At 35.2% G+C, this 10,755-nt stretch overlaps 2 protein-coding genes across 3 annotated transcripts in view; one reads left to right on the top strand and one right to left on the bottom strand.

The window, feature by feature from the left end:
• Immp2l (inner mitochondrial membrane peptidase subunit 2) overlaps nucleotides 1-10,755 on the top strand; it is an 884,186-nt gene that overhangs the window by 410,480 nt on the left and 462,951 nt on the right. The window lies entirely within an intron of this gene.
• Lrrn3 (leucine rich repeat neuronal 3) overlaps nucleotides 1-10,755 on the bottom strand; it is a 31,661-nt gene that overhangs the window by 3,755 nt on the left and 17,151 nt on the right. The window lies entirely within an intron of this gene.

Here is a 10,755-nt window from a genome sequence, read left to right on the forward strand (position 1 = left end):
CTAAAGAAGTTCAAAAGCACATTACAGTTTGTTTAACAGGATGCAGTTCTGGTAGGTCTATGCTTCATCCAGGCAGATTGCTGGTGAGCTGCCTCCCATCTTTTCACATGGTTTAGAGAGTCAGGTGAGGCTAGACTCTTCATTTTGGGCTTGTTGCCTCTCGGTATTGATGGTTACAGTGGTATAATTGGATGAAGATATGGTCAACATTTCAGCAATACACATAAATATCCATATACATAAACATAAATGGCATGTGTTCTCATAGAGGTAGAAATGTTACTGTTTTAAAATAAAGAAATATTTATCTTTAAGAATCATGAATCACTTACAGTTTAGATTTACAGCTATCTTGTCTCTTCCCCTTAATACTCAGAAATGTGATTTTATCTGATATTGAGTTGTGATTTTTTTCAGTTAACTATTAACTTGCCTTGAGTCAAAGGCATCTGAATATTTTTCATCCTTCAAGCCCATGTCCTCTGCGAAGCCTGCCTTTCATACAACTCCCTCATGGTTCTCAGTATTTTGTGCTTCCAGTCACACTCCTCAAGAACATGAGATTTACTTGTCTTCTGATCTCCAGATCTGACCTTGGTAACTGGAATGTAGCACAAACTCAAGAAGTGTTTAGAGTATACCAGTGAATGAATGTGAGGAAATGGACATTTCCATAATCTTACATACAATAGATGTAATCCAATTTGTTCATGTTTAAGCATCAATAAATTTTACTTCTCATATTTGTCTTTATTTTAGTATTTACACAAACTCTATAGTAACTATATTTTTTCATACGATTGAAGTATTATTTTTTAGGATAACACAAAGGAATGTTAGACTCCAAAAGTCAATCTTCTTCCACGGTGGTTCTCAACCTTTTAATGTCATGACCCTTTAATACAGTTCCTCATGTTATGGTGACTCATAACCATAATACTAATAAATGTATTTTTGCTACTGTTATAGTTAATAATGTAAATATCTGATATCCAGGTTCTCTGACACACAACTTCCAAAGGCGTCATGACCCACAACTTGAGAACCTTAGATCTACTGTACTTGTGGTTCATTTGTTTTTAATTTAGTGAGATTTATTAAGCAACTTCTATGTTTTAGTTATTAAGTTATAGCCAATAGGGAAAAAGATCACATTGATATTATCACTTCCTATAGTGAACTTCAGTCAAGAAGTCAAAGCATTTAGTTAATAGATGGTTAAAGTAAATGTAAGTGAGAGGCCAGCGAGATGGGAGCCTACAGAAATGGCAACTGAAGAAAACCAATATGGAAACCTCTTTTGTCCAAGATGAAGTAAAAGCCTAGGTAGAAACTACAAAATATACTTCTTTATGTTTTCATAAATCATTTCAATCATCTGAGATTGAAGATGTGATTTCTGCCAGTTAATTGGTTATATCTGCTTTCACCAGCTGTGAGAAGGGGAGCCTGTGTCCTGCAAGTTAACCAGAAGGTGCATTATTAAATGACATGATTAATAGAAGAATGTAAATTTTGATTTGGAAATTGTTTTGATGGGTGTCTTTGAACATTTATGTTTATGTTTAATTAGAATATTTTTCTGGTTCCATTCCATCAATTGCATAGCCATAGCTTTGAGACAAAAGTTTGAACTAGGTTTATCCAGAAGACTTTCAAAAAAAAGAGTTCTTATAGTGGTGTATAATCTCAAAAATTGTTTGAGCTGGTATCTGGGAAGACTCCATGAGGGTGGAAAGCATAGCAGACTATAGAATATTGACTGTGTCTTACGTCCGTGGAAATTTCTGTGATATGTTCACTAGGAGCTATTATTAGTACAGCCTATTCACGCAGTCCTAAGGCAGAAGCAGTATTGTCTTACTTCTTAGTGCTTCACAGCTTCCAAGTCTTATTAGCAATTGTTTATGTTAGCAATGGCCTAGTGCAATAGGGTAGGAGATGCTTGCATAGCCATGTACTTTGAATGAACAGAACCTGAAACCTTACAATATTATAATCTTTCCTGCTTGAGGTCTCACCTGCCTAAGAACATTTGGCTAATAATAAACAGTAGGGTATGATTTCCCCCACTTATATGTTCAACTCTTTCCAGAAGGTTACCCTGCCCACATCAGTAGAAGTGAGGAGGTAATTTTAACAAACATTTAGCACAGGGGAATTTTTTTTCTTAAATTCTTTAAAACTATCATCTTCAGATTTTGAAGTTTAGAAAATTCATTTTGCCAAAACAAGTTATGATGAAGGTATTACACAAACTAAATCTACATGGAACTAGTATATAAAGCAGAAGAATCATCTTATTTATGATAAGAAATGTGACTGAAAGAAAGATTGCAACTCCTGTGTCTACTGTGCAGCAAGCACTACTGCTCCATTAGAAAAGCAAGCTTGGAAGTTTTCAGTGAGTGCATCAGTGATGGGATCTCATGAGTAAATGTACATTTCAACTAGTTTACATAAGGTTCAAGCATTCCAACTTATTAATTTTTGAACCTTCAATAAATATAGCTTCTCTTATTTGATTTATTTTACCACATACTCAAACTGCATATTATCTATATCTATATACATATATACACATATATATATATACACTCATATATATGTATATATATATATACACACACACACACACACATATATATATATACATATATTTACACACACACACACATATATACATATGGTTTTTCTGAGACAAGGTTTCTCTGTGTAGCCCTGGCTGTCCTGGAGTTCACTATGTAGACCAAGCTGGCCTTGAACTCAGAAATCTGCCTGCCTCTGCCTCCCAAGTGCTGGTATTAAAGGCGTGTGCCACCACCGCCCTGCTTATTAGCTATATTTTTATGTAAGAATGAAGCTATACATAAGCTATTACCTTATGTATAAATAAGTCTTGTATCTGTAGCTTATGAATACACGTTCAGAGGGAGCAAAGTTAGGCTAGGGCTCTTGGTTATCACAGTCATGACAATGAAGGCTTCCTTTCCTGCTTCAGGATGCAGTACTCATGTAGAGGGTAAACCCGCTTAACCTGGGCCCTGGTGGACCCCAAACCCACGTGCCTTGCCTGGAAGCCTTTCCTTTGTTACTTCCCAACTGTTACCTTAATTGCATTCACATTTCCTTAAGAGTCTAATGAAAATGAGATTAGTAGTAGTAAACAGTATATATGTTAGGTTATTAGAATATGTTAGCTATATGAATAGCTATGTATTGACTATTATTCTTTTGGTAGACATTTAATGATTTGATTATTATTCTTCCTAGTGTGAACAATGATTAGGATCGTTGTTCAACTCAATATATTTGATTATATTAATACATTTAATTGGTTGATCAGAATGTAATTAATAATTTGATGATTAATAACTTATAAGCGTGTCTTTCCACAGTTTGTATTGAATGATAGCAAATCAAACAACAATTAGCATAATTTAAAAAATGATTAAAGTATTCAACAATAAACAAGAATCAGAAAGTAGTAAATAAAAGATGCATCATCACACTTTTATGGCAGTTTTCCTAAAAAATTTCACCTTTCTCTATGAAGCATCTACTTGAACGCAAGAGAAGTTATGCCATTTTACAACAGCTATTTTTCAACCTATTCATTAGTTTCACCAATGAGGAAATATTTTCCCGGTAGTGGCCATTATAGATTTGGGCTACATAGTTGATTTTAAAAGAGTTTTCTCCCTTTTCCTATACATTGATACAAGAAGTTTAAAATAACCCATTGCACAGCTAAAAATAAGTTGACCATCTTAAATGCAGTTTAAGTAAAATTCTCAGAATTTCAAAAACTGTCCTTACCTCTCTCTTTCCAGGTGTCAGGTTTCTAGCTGTCATTTATAAGTTTTGATCACACAGAATAAAAGATAAAGTCTTTTTGAGAAGCATTTCAAATTTACGAAAATGTGAACTAGATCATGGCAAATATACTTAAATAACGTCCCGTATTCCATCATTTATCAAGGATTTCAGACTTCTCGGAAAATCTGTAATTTGACTTGGGGCTTAAAGCTTTTAGGAGTCGATATTATGAACTGACTGATGAATGCATAACAAACGCTAATATGCAGACACAATTTCTCTCTTTTCCTTACACTGTGGTAATTTAGCAGCATGCAGATACCCTTACTCAGTGCAGAGTATGGGCTGTAGGTGGTTGAAGTTTTAGTGTGATCAGGCATTAAGAGCTCAGTGAGTTCATTTTTCTTCTTCTCAGTCACTCTTGTTTGTCTTCATAGAGAACTATTTTAAAACATCATTTTTTTTAATCTTGAAGACCACATACTCATATGTTAAAGCTAGATAAACTGAAATTGAGTATTTTGAAAGTTCAGATGATATTGAGATGTCATTAGAAATGGAAAACTTTATCTTAAGCCAAGGTAGTTCTCAGGATACTCTCACCTGATTAGAATGGCCCTGATAATGAGCTCATTACACATTCTCCTTTTCACGTATTTACCCATCCACCCTTGAGTCAATATTCTTGGATACATCCTATACCAGACAGTGTGTTTTCATTTCAGTGTATATACATCACTTTCGTTTTAAAACTGAAAAGTTTAAAAAGATATATTTATTATAGTTTTTCAGCTACCATAAAGCCTTTTTATGACCTGAATCAAGTCCCTTTTAAAAGAGAAATTTTAATTTAAGAAGCACTTGGAAATGTGGGATATTTTCCCTAATATATGTGTTCCTTTGTGCTCGCTGAATGTTTCTTACAGTTTATTTAGTTTCTCCAGTTGCCTCCCTATGCAGAGTTTGCCTGCAGAAGAGCAACAGGCTTAAAATGTTTTATATGGAACACTGACAGCATGAAGCATCCCAATTTAGTTCACTGAAAGAAATCATACTTTTTAATGGCTGTGGACAATCATCATGGCTGAGATTTCTCTTTAGTATATTTTTGATCACAATCAAAAGGAAAACACCTAGATGGGATTGCATATGGACTCTTTATGGACAGATCCCTGTCCTGGCCCTTCTTTGTCTGTGTTTCACCATTGGCCAGTCACTGACTGATCACCTCCTTGAGGAAGGCAGTTCTGTAGACATGGAAAGTTAACATAAGTACGATCCTGTATCTCCTTGCAAAGTTCTCCATGGGTCCAGTCAATAAGGAGTTTAGTGCACAGTCGATGTGATTTACAATAAAGCTATGTGTAATGGTCTGTGTGGGTGCTGAGAAAGAATGCTTAATTCTGTCTGTATAGCAGGAGTAACTGAAATGTTACCAGGTCTTTTATACTGTTTATAGCAGAATGTTCCCTTTAGGATAGGGGAGAAACAGGTGGACAAGACAAATTTAAAACGTACTATCTTTTCAATGAAGCTTTACACTTCAGAAGCTTGAGGGCAAAGTGTTCCTGTGCTTGTACCTCATTATGTGTATTATAAAGGCTGTACCATGTGGAAGAGAAACATTTTGATACTTGACTCTAGGGGAAAAATTGGTGGCGATAGAAAGTTGCCATGGATACATTAAAACCCAGCTTTCCCCTTTCTTCTATAATAAATTTGCTATCTAAGTTCATTTTTATAAAGATCTCTAAATCTGTTCTTTTATTATCTGATTTTAGAGTCCCTTGTTGTAAAATTCAGCCTTTCTTTACTTCTAATTGAAGGTTTCATAACCCTAAATAATTGTTGAGTTTTACTATACACGTTCCCCCCTCAAATAAAGAAAAAACCCTTTCTTTTTATTTGAGAATATTTATTTTCTAGTCTCTCAAATTTAGTTACCTGAACTTGTTTATCAGTTTTTATGAAAGTAGATATTTCAAATATTTACAATTAAAATATTGACCTGTTCATTGAATAACTTAAATAACTCTTGCTTTGTATTGTATAAAGAAATATGGCACTGGTTTATAAAAGATACGGTGACTATGGACAGAATATCCTTTCTCATGTGCTTCAAATTACTCACTTTTTAAGCTTAGAAATTGGATTATATGATATTTGAGATCTCTTCACATTCCATGTTTGTATATGTATAATACTGTTCTGTGAATAAAAATGGTCTTAAGGTGTTTGATAATTGTCTAGGTGCTAGTTCATTTATCCTAGTTTAGCCTTTGAATTCTTTATTCTATCATGTTTGTATTCAGTATTCTTACCCTGCACCATTAACAAGTTAGGATCAGTGCATTTTACTCATAATGGCCTTTAAAGGCTATCAAATTAGTTGTGTGTCATTATTCCAAATTAATTATCTACCATTATTAGTATTTCATTTCATGCTTATATGTACCCTGTGATAAATGGAAAAGAGTATCACCGCAGTCATCAAATGGAGGAAGCAAACGGCCTGAGTGGAGGTGCCTTGACGTGAACAGTCATGAATACGAGGCTCTTCATTTAGCCTCCAAATGTTTATCGACTACTGAGATCCACTTTGTGGCAAATTGTTACTGAAATAGCACCATTCACCTGCCTGTTTTCTCAGACAGAGGTGTGGGCCATGTACAGGCTCATTAAGTTCGTGGTTGTTGCACTTTTGGTTGGTTTTCCTCTGATCATAACACTTTATCCCAATGAAAACAGGTAGGCATTGTGGAAGAAGGACAATAATGAGAAATCTGTCCCTAGGGGTAATTTTGTTTTGCATTTCAACCAATCAGATTACTCTCTGACCTTTAGTTTCATATAAAAAAAAAAGTATTTCAGCCTAAATTCTCATGTTTCTCTGTGGATTGTTAATAATGTGTGGATTCCAGAGCCTTCTTGAATGAAGAGTTGCCATTATGAAGAAGTCTGCTGCTTAGGGCTAGCTGTAGAGAGTAAGGGATGTGAGCAGCAGCCAAGGACTGTTGTCGCTCATGCTGTGATTTCTGGACCATCACAGATTACCTAAGTATTCACATGATGAAAAGAGTTCTTATGTATATTTATTTTTGCTTAACCAAGCACTCAATTAGTATATTATATGTGAAAATGATTTTTGAGCAGAATTAGCACAATACATAACATCCTAAACTACAAACTTTCTTTTTGTGCTTGAATTTCTTCTCTCCATATACTTAGGAAGTCTAAAATTTATATCCGAAGTATACTTTGTTTAGTATTATTTGAGACCTATTTGAGAATCTGTGAATCTTGATAGCCCTTTTAAACTTCTCTTTTATTCTACCCTTATTGAACATTTATGTAGTCCCAAGTATATTTCCCTTTAGGGAAAGTGCTCGTTTGTGGCTTCTCCCTAACTTTGACTCATCTAAGACTAAACTGCCATTATCCCATATTTTGAACTGGGAGACAGCTGAAATCTTGCTTGAGGTTGTAATTGAATCATAGGTCTATGTGGAAGATATTCTTTGTTAAATTTCAAACACACTAGTCACAGAATATTATCAAAATGTGTACATTACACATTTCCTTAAGAAGGAGAAGACCTTGCGACCACTCGTGGTTTTATTTGCATAATAAATTACCTTCAGTCCTTATAATTACATGGTTTTGCAATAGCCTTAAGTCCATTCAAAACTATTTCAATGTAGACCTTTGTGTGGATATAATATAAAATTTTGAATAGTTTCTGAGGGGGTGTATGCTGAAATTTCTTACTTTTAGATTCATCATATTTACTTATATTTTAAACATGTTTTTCAAGCTCTACCATAGAAATACTTTCTCTAGGGTCACAAGTAATCTTTGAAATGATTCTTATGACTTGAACAAATACAGAAGAAGTTTGAAATTGTGTGGGTTAAGAACAGAATCTCTGCCTCTTTATATACTAGGAAAGCGCTTGCTTAGTTGCATTTTTAACCCTAGGATTATTTTTAACTAATGTGTGTGTGTGTGTTTGTGTGTGTGATGAGTATGTATACAGTTGCCCTCCCCTCCCCTGAAGTTTTATTTTATCTTGATTTCCACTGTGAATGGCTTCTGTTTTATCAGCTATGCCAAAATAGGTAATAACCAAAAAATGCCTTCAGATTTTTTTTGTCTTTGATAAACTCAGTTGGAAGAAATAAAAGGTCAATGGCCTGTGCAGAGGGGAAGGAAACCTCTGCGTAAGAGGCTAATCAGATACTGTGGTCAGAGGTGGATGCCTGGTTAATTTATGTTGCTATCACAGATGTCTCAAGGTCAAGTTTTAGAGTTCTTTAACAGCAACTCAGAGTGTATAGGCCCTGGATTTTTTCAGATTTGTCCCAAATATAATAGGATTTTGACACTCAGTACTTTTTTTTATTGCTCATTTTGAAATCATGGTCTCTCTTTCCTTAGTTGTTAAGTGTTCTCTTTGTGTCTCTGTCTTTCTCTCTGTATCTCTGTATATCTCTCTGACTGGCTCTCTGTGTCTCTGTCTCTCACACACAGACACACACACACACAGACATACACATGCACACACATACACACACACACACACACACACACACACACACACACTCACACATGGCCTGCTGAGGCCATTTAGTTTTGCTTATGGACATGGTGATGTGAAAGGGGGGAAAGTTCATTTTGAGCCCCATCCATGGATAAAGAACTCCAGGCAACTAAGTCATGCTGAGAGCAAGAGAGATCCTTTCCAAGGGTGAGCCCTCTAATGTCTTTCCTTCACCAAGTGGTCATCCTTGAAATCATATACTCAATGATAAGTAAAACAAATGAAAACATAGTGCATCAGGGTTATTGCTTAAACTTGAGAAAATAAACTATGATTTGAATGGCAGCCAAATAATAATCAGATCTTGTGGTCAAATCCTTTTATCAAATAATGTAAGAAAGACCGCAAGACCACATTGCCAGGTGATCAGGGTCATCCTCTGACTGATGTGAAATCAGTGATGGATAGTGCTTTTCTCTTTCTCAATCTAAGGAAGGAGGCCATACAGATGTACTCCATATTCTTAATTCTTTATAATGAGCATGGAACAGTTTGTGTTTTAATTTAAAAATTGTGCCAGATTTTCCTCATGTTCCATGGTTTTCCCATTATACTCTTGACAATTTGCTTAAAGCAGCTTTGTTGTATTTTTGTCCAGGGGATATAAACAGGATTTTAAAATAGAAAAACACAAACTCAATTGGAGGCTTCAGAAAAGCTTCCGGAATTACAGCTTTGAGTTTCAGAAGTAATCTTTTAAGCAATGTACAGATTCAGCTTTTGTGTCTGTGTGAGTGTTTGTATATCTTACTGTATGGACATTCCTTTCTGCACTGATTGTGTCTCAATGATACTTGCATTAGGATATGCTGAAGTCAGATTACTTCATGCCTTTTTGGTGGATTAGCTCCTCTTTTTTATTTATAGTATTAGTGACTGAACCCAAGGTCCGGCGAATTTTTTTTTTTTTAAAGCCCTCTATCACTGCTTAAACCTTGAAAGTGTCTCAAAGAACAGATAAAGTTCTGATACTTTCTGGGCCTATTGGACTTTATTATTTATTTCTCATTTCATTCATGGACATCAAACTCAAATCTTCCTTCCAAGTTGGGCATGGCTGTACCATTCATAAAAATGTATTTTTGAATCTTAGTAGAGAAAGGTGTCTATTAAAACAAGCCCATACATTTGCAACCACTTTACTTTGGAGAGATGTTTAGAAAGATTTAATATGGTGTTCCCAGTTTAACAGCCTACTAAATAGCACCATCTTAGCTTCATTCCAGATCCTGTATCTATTACCAGCCATCTTTAGCATAGCTCATGCTGCACAGAGCAGTGTGGGCCACACATAGGTCTTTAGTTGACCAACCTAGTGAGTAAAGAGCCTGTTACCTGCCTCTTAAGTACCTTCATGCTAGCCCTGTGTCTTTCTCCATTCATGAGCATGGAGCATGTTTTTCTTCTTTACACAGTGGCATTAATTCAACATTACTTTCTTGTACACATAATTGGGGAAGTAAAATTAATGGTTTATTACACAATAGTGAACACATTGATGTTGAAGGACATTTGTAAAATTTTGGCTGTAATTCTTTTACTTTGTGATTCCTTATTTATAGATTTCCTTATTGAGATGTCCATTCATAACAAGTTGCCATTGTATTTGTAAAATAGTCAAGGCTTCTAGAAATAATGTGTTTGCTTTATCTTTTCTTTTTGCCTTCTCATTATTCCTGCTAGAATATTAGCTCTTCAATAGTTTCCTATTTTGCTCTGTGTCTCAATATTATAAATATTATTACATTAATTTATTATTTATTTAGTGTGTGTATGTGTGTGTGCACACATACCCACACACATACGGAAATGTACCTGCCATAACACTTGTGGAACTGAGAGTAAGCTCCATGCAAATTGGTTCATACTCTCTGTTATGTGAGCCCCAGTAACTGAACTCAGGTCATCAGTCTTGGCAGTAAGCACCTGAAGAACCAACCAAGAAAGCTTGAGCCTGTTACCTGCCTCTTAAATACCTTCACCTTCATGCTAGCCCTGGCCCATTGCTGGCCCATTGTTCTCTGTGTCTAATATTTAACTAAAATAGTGGCTGGCATTGCAGCTCAGTATCTACTAGATGAGTAAATAATGAGTGAATACCATTTTTCTTAATTATACATTAGGATGATAGACATTTTTAAAAAGCTGCTCTAGAAGGCAGTCATTTTACCTTTCTCATCTCATACACTGTGGATGAGTGGGTTGCTGAATGAGGGTACAAGCTTAGCAAATGAGACATCAGTATGCATGTATTTTATTTCAGGACACTACAATACTACAATACTAGAGCAAAACCCACATGAAAATATGATCATGCAAGGAGATGTAATTAAATT

The sequence above is a fragment of the Mastomys coucha genome, unplaced genomic scaffold (assembly GCF_008632895.1).
Source record: "Mastomys coucha isolate ucsf_1 unplaced genomic scaffold, UCSF_Mcou_1 pScaffold6, whole genome shotgun sequence".
In the NCBI taxonomy this organism is placed as follows: domain Eukaryota; kingdom Metazoa; phylum Chordata; class Mammalia; order Rodentia; family Muridae; genus Mastomys; species Mastomys coucha.